General features: G+C 38.1%; 1 pseudogene; it reads left to right on the forward strand.

Annotated features, from left to right (window-relative positions):
• Positions 1 to 3,522: 3,522 nt before the first annotated feature.
• Positions 3,523 to 6,479, forward strand: LOC127223152 (hsc70-interacting protein-like; annotated as a pseudogene).
• Positions 6,480 to 7,207: the final 728 nt, after the last annotated feature.

The following is a 7,207-nucleotide window of genomic DNA, read 5'->3' on the forward strand; positions in this document are numbered from 1 at the left end:
TATGTGTTTTACAAACACTGAGAGTCCAGGGATGCCAGCCTAGGCTACTATACCCAGCAAAACTCAATCACAATAAATAGAGAAAACAAGATATTCCAAGTCAAAGCCATATTTTCACAATACGTATCCAAAAATCCAGCCCTACAGAAAGTTCTAGAAGGAAAACTCCAACCAACAGAAGTTAACTACACTCACACAAAACATGGGCAATAGATACTCCTCCCGCTTTACCAGAACCCAAAAGAAAAACCGGGTCAAATATATAATACCACCGCCAACAACAAATCAAAAACAAACAAGAATTTACAATCAATGATCCTTATTTACCCTCAATATTAATGGTCTAAACTAGCCTATAAAAAACTTAACAGAATGGATACAAAGACAGAACCCATTTTACCTTTGCATAAAAGAAACATATCTCTGCTTCAAAGATAGACAATACCTCAGAGTAAAGGGATGGGAAAAGGTCTTCCAATCAAATGGACCCAAGAAGCAAACAGGTATAGCTATCCTAATGTCTAACAAGTTAGATTTCAAACCAAAATCAATCAAAAGAGAGGACATCTTTTCCTATTGATCACAAGAAAAACCCATCAGTACAAAATCACAATTCTAAAACATCTATGTCACAAATACAAAAGCACCCAATTTCATAAAAGAAATATTACTAAAACTCAAAGATCACAGAAAACCTCACACACTCATAGTGAGAGACTTCAACACCCCACTCTCACCACCAGACAGGACCACCAGACAGAAACTTAACAAAGAAACAGAAGAACTAACAGAAGTTATGTTCCAATTGGGTTTAACAGACATCTATAGATATTTCCATCCAAACACAAAAGAATATACCTTCTCCTAAACCTAAACTCTACATGAAACTTTAATATTGACCACATACTCCACAACATAGCAAATCTCAAATATATATCCCTCTATCTTATTAGTTTGCAATGATTTAAAGTTGGAATTCAACAACACAAATTGCAGAAACTCTGCAAATTCATAGAAATTGAACAATGCACAATTGTATCATTCCTGGGTCAAAGAAGAAAAACAAAGAAATTAAAATTTTCAAGAATTCAATGAGAATGAAGACACAACATACCCAAACTTATGGGACATTTTGAAAGCAGTGCTAAGAGGAATGTTCATTGTACTAAGTGCTCATATGAAGTAAAAAAAGAGGATGGTAACATTAGAGAATTAACAGCACAACAGGTAGCCCTGGAAAAAAAAGAAGCAAACTCACCAGAGAGGAGTAAACTCCAGGAAATTATCAATTTGAGAGCTGGAATCAATAAAGTAGTAACTAGGAAAATAATACAAAGAATCAAATTAACAAAGAGTTGGTTTTTTGAGATAATCAACAAGACAATCCATTATCCAAACTAACTAAAAAGAAGAGATAGGCCATGCAAATCAGCAAAATCAGAAATGAAAAGGGGGACATAACAACAAACACTAAGGAAATCCAGAGACTCTTCAGGTCTTATTTGAAAAAACCTGTATTCCACAAAATTCAAAAATTAAAAGGAAATGGACAAATGTCTGGAAAACTATCACTTAACAAAATTAAATCAAGAATAAGAAATTTAATTAGACCTATAATTCCTAATGAAATAGAAGTAGTCTTTAAAAGCCTCCCAACCCTCCCCCCCCCCAAAAAAAAAAATCCCAGGGCCAAATGGCTTCAATTCTGAATTCTACCAAAAAGAGTTAAAACCAATACTCCTCAAGGAGGAGATAATGGGCCCCAGACTAATAGCTGGGAAACCATCATTGGATCTACTCAGAGCATGGGTCTCAATTATAAGGCCTGAGAAGTCAAAAAGACCTCTGACAGTAGAACCAGTATGTATCCCTTTGGGAGCACGTTCCCCAAGGAGGGATACTCCCTTAACCTAGAGGCAGGAGAGATGGCCTATCCTTACTCCAGATGACTTGACAGATTTTGTTGACCTCTCCTGGAAGGCATCACCCTCACTGTGGAGTGGGGAGAGGGATGGCATGGGAGGGAGAGGGTGGTCAGGGGGCATGGGAGTGAAGGAGAGAGAGAGGGAACTGGGATTAATATGTAAAATAAGAAAAAAAATAAATAAAAAATAAAAAAAACGACAACACTCATCAAATTGTTCCACACAATAGAAGCAGAACTTTCATTGACAACCTCTTTTTACGAGGCTACAATTACTTTGGTACACAAACCACACAAAGACACAACTAAGAAAGAGAAATACAGACCTATTGAACCTCATCAACAATATTGCAAAAATATTCAATAAAATGCCGGCAAAACAAATGCACAAAAACATCAGAGAAATCATCCACCATGACCAAGGAGGACTCATCCCAGGAATGCAGGAATAGTTCAACATACGAAAATCACCATATAAACAAATTGAAAAAGAAAATCATATGATCATCTCACCAGATGCTGAATAAGCCTTTGATAAAGTCAAACAACATTCATGATAAAGGTATTGGACAGATCAGTGATAAGAGGAACATATGTAAACATAATAAAGGCATTATAAAATAAACAACAGCCAACATCAAACAAATTGGAGAGAAACTTAATGCTATTCCTCTAAAATCATTAACAAGACAAGGCTGTCCAGTCTCCACATATCTCTTCAATATTGTACTTGAAGTTCTAGCTAGAGCAGTAAGACAACAAAAGGAGATCAAGGGTATACAAATTCGAAATGAAGAAATCAAACTTTCGCCATTTGTAGCTGATATGATAGTTTATGTAAGTGACCTGAAAACCTCTACCAGGGAACACCTACATCTGATAAACAACTTAGCAAAATGGTAGGCTTCAAGATTAACTAAAAAAACAAAACAAAATAAAAAAAAATTAGTAGCCCTATTATATTCAGATAATAAAGGGGCTGAGAAAGAAATCAAAGAAACATCATCTTTTTTCATAGCCCCTAACAACATAAAATATCTTGGGGTAATGCTAACCAAGCAAGTGAAAAAACTATATAGCAAGAATTTTTCATCTTTAAAGAAAGAAACTAAAGAAGATACTAGAAAATGAAAAGATCTCCCATGCTCTTGGCTAGGTAAGATAAACATAGCGAAAATGGCAATCTTGCCAAAAGCAATCTACAGATGCAGTGCAATCCCCATCAAAATCCTAGCACAATTCTTCCCTGAGCTTTAAAGAATAATGATCATCTTTACCTGGAAAAGCAAAAGTCCTAGAATAGCCAAAACAATCCTGAATAATAAAGGAACTTCAGGAGGCATCACCATCCCTGACTTCAAGCTCTACTATAGAGCTATAGTCCTAAAAGTAGCTTTATATTGGCACCAAAAAGGGCAGGTATACCAATGGAATTCAATCAAAAAACCTAATATTAATCCACACACCTAAGAGCACCTGACTTTTCACAAAACTGCTAAAATTACTCAATGGAAGGAGGCAAGTATCTTTATCAAATGATGCTGGCATAACTAGATGCTGGTGAATAGAACACTGCAGATAGATCCATATCTATCACTATGAACAAAACTTATGTCCAAGTAGATCAAAGGCTTCAACATTCATGGAGCCACGTCATTGTGAGACAAAAATTGGGAAGTACCCTTGAGCAAATTGGTACTGGTGACTGCTTCTTGAAGATAACGCCAGTAGCACAGACACTCAGATCAACAATTAATAAATGGGACCTTCTGAAACTGAGAAGCTTCTTTAAGGCAAAAGACAGTCAAAAGATCTCAACCAACCCCACAACTGACAGAGGCCTCCAAAATATTCAAAGAACTCAACAAGCTATTCTTCAAAACAGCAAATAATTCAATTAAAAAATTAGGTACAGTCAGAATAGAGAATTCTCAATAGAAGAATGCAAAATGGTTGAAAGACACTTAAGAAAGTGCTCAATATCCTTAGCCATCAGGGAAATGAAAATCAAGGCACCTCTAAGATATCATCTTACTCCCGCCAAATTGGCTAAAATCAGATACTCCAATGACAGTTTATGCTGGAGAGGCTGCTGAGAAAGGAGTACATTCCTCCACTGCTGGTGGGAGTGAAAATGATTGCAGCCATTTTGGAGATCAGTATGGAAGTTTCCCAGGAAAATGGGATTCAGTCTACTACCTGATCTGGCAATTCCACTCTAAGGCATATACACAAAGTATGCACATCTATGCAACAAAGACTTCTGTTCAACATTCATATCAGCACTATTATAATAGCTAGAACTTGGAAACAACCTAGATGCCCCACAACTGAAGAATGAATAAAGAAGATGAGGGACATTTACACAATGAAGTTCCACTCAGTGGAAAACACAATGGAAACTTAAAATTTTCTGTCAAATGGATGGAACTAGAAGAAACCATTCTGAGTGAGGTAACCTACTGAGTTTATTCAGGGGTTGGGGGTTGCAGTGAGTAGAGAGGAAGTTAGAAGGAGAATGGGAGAAGAGCAGAGGAGAACTGAGTCAGGGAACAAATAGAGATATCAAAATACAATGAGGGATTATAGGTTTGAAGAGAAAACTGACACTAGAGAAATTGCCAGAGACCTACAAGGATGACTCCAACTAATAATCTGAACAATAGTGGAGAGGCAACTTTAAATGCCCTTCCCTGATAATGAGATTGATAACTAACTTATGTGACATCATAGAGCCCTCATCTAGTAGATAATGGAAACAGAAGCAGATACCCACAGCTAAACACTGAGCTGGAATCTAGTTTCAGATAAGGAGGAATGATGAGCTAAATGGTCAAGACCAGGCTAAAGAAACCCACAGAGACAGCTGACCTGAACAAGGATGAGCTAATGGACCCCAGACTGATAGCTGGGAAACCAGCATCGAATCAACTCAGACCCCCTGAACATGGGTCTCAGTCTAATGGACATCTGACAGTGGAACCAGGATGTATCCCTGGTTCAGGAAAGAACTTCAGGAGAACATTCCCCATGGAGGGATACTCCCTTAACCTAGAGACAGGAGGGAGGGCCTATTCCCTACCTCAAATTACTTGACAGATTTTGATGATCCCTTCTGGATGGCCTCACACTCCCTAGGGGGTATGTGGGGAATGGGATGGATGGGTTTGGGAGGCATAGGAGAATGGGAGCAAACAGGGATGAGGGATTGATATGTAAAATAAAAAAAAATATTAAAAAATCATAAATTTGTTTCCTCTGCGTATGTGGGAGTCTTTTTTTTTTTTTTAACTAAAAGAAATAATGAGTACAGGCCTGGAGACACTGCCCCCTTCTCCTAGGTCATGTTGAGCCTTGCCAGGGTCTGACCTTGCTCCCCAACTGCAGCCCTCAGCTTCCAGCCTCCAGCCTCTGACCTCCCAACAAATCATCCCAGCAAAGTGATCAAGTTTCAGGCCTTCCTTAAGAGGTGTAAGCAGTATCCAAGCCTCCTGCACAGAGGAAATTATTTCCTGAGGGCGTAGGTGGAAACTATGGGGCTAAAATACCACCTGCTACTGATAAAAGCAAACTGAGAAGAACATGTCAAAGAAGAAAGATAATAGGACAGAGGAACACAAAGACAGATGGATCATCAAGGGAGGAGAGTGATATAGAAATTGACAATGATGGTGTAATTGAGAAAGACCTTGGTGCCCCTCAAGAAATGAGAGATGAAAATGCAGAGATAACTGTGGAGAGGATGGATCAAGCAAATGAAAAGAAGGGAGCTGCCATTGAAGCCCTAAATGATGATGAGCTACAGAAAGCCATTGACTTGTTCACTGACACCGTCAAGTTGAATCCTCATTTGCCTGTATAACAAGAGAGCCAGTGTCTTGGCCTAATTACAGAAACCACATGCTGCCATTTGAGACTGTGACAGAGTCAATGAAATAAACCCTGATTCTGCTCAGCCATACAATTGGTAAGAGAAAGCACACAGATTCATGGGTCACAGGGAAGAAGCAGCTCACAGTCTTGCCCTTGCCTGTAAACTGGATTATGACGAGGACACCAGTGCAGTGCTCAGAGTTCAGCCTCGGGCCAAAAAAAAAAAAAAAAAAAAAATTGCTGAACATGGTAGAAAGTATGAGCGCAAATGTGAAGAAGAAAAGAAGACATAAAAGAAAGAATAGAGAGGTGAAGAAGGCTCCAGAGGAGCATGAGAGAACCCAAAGGGAAGGAGCAGCCAGAAAAATGTCTGGAGCTCAGTATGGTTCTTATGGCTCTTTTCCAGCTGATTTTCCCGGGGGGAGGGTGATTTTCATGGTAATTTTCCTGGAGGAGTGCCTGCCTTGGGAGGGGGCATGCCTGGAATGGCAGGGATGCCTGTACTCAATGAAATCCTCAGTGACTCAGGGGTTCTTGAGGCCATGCAGGATCCAGAAGTCATGGTGACTTTCCAGGATGTGTCCCAAACCCAGAAAATATGTCAAAATATCAGAGCAACCCAAAGGTTATGAATATCATCTGTAAATTGTCAGCCAAGTTGAGGTCAAGCATAATGTCATAACAATGCTGAATGAGGAGCAGCTTATCTCACTTACTGGATGTTGCAAAAATACAAACCAGACCTCATCTGGAGAGCTGGGGTGCTTTGAAAGTAATCCCTTTCTGCATCAAATGCAGCAGAAACATTTTACTTTGGTTTGCCATTAGGGTATTCATTCAGATAATGTTTTCCTATTAGGAATTACAAACTTAAAACATTTATCAACCTTAAACATATTTTTAAAAAAATTAGGGGGTGTTAATTCCTACATTTTTCTTTACTAATCTATTTTTTTTTTTCCTGTGAATTACTGGGCAAGGAAGCTGAATATGGTCATCTTACTGCTCTCATGAATGGAAATAAAGATTTGTTAGTGGGAAGCAGATAAACCCCATTTAAGTTGATTTAGTTGGAAAAAAAATAAATAATGAGAACAATAAAATGAAGCCTAATAATTGCACTTCATGTGCATATTTTGATAGGAGACATTCACAACATAAACATTCACAACATAATGTCCTTAAGACATTAATTTTTGTCCAATGCTATTTGCCTCATTTCACATACAATATAGTAATTGTGATTTAGGGATAAAATGTAATTTTAATGATGTATCTCTGAATTTGTTGCAGGTGATTTAATATCGTAGATAAAACAAATTGATTTTACTAGGTAAATAACTTTAAATATGTTCATGGATCATCCAGTTTGGCTACTCAGAAACAATATGCATACAGCTCAAAGCCTTT

This window comes from Phodopus roborovskii, unplaced genomic scaffold (genome assembly GCF_943737965.1).
Source record: "Phodopus roborovskii unplaced genomic scaffold, PHOROB, whole genome shotgun sequence".
Taxonomy (NCBI): Eukaryota; Metazoa; Chordata; class Mammalia; order Rodentia; family Cricetidae; genus Phodopus; species Phodopus roborovskii.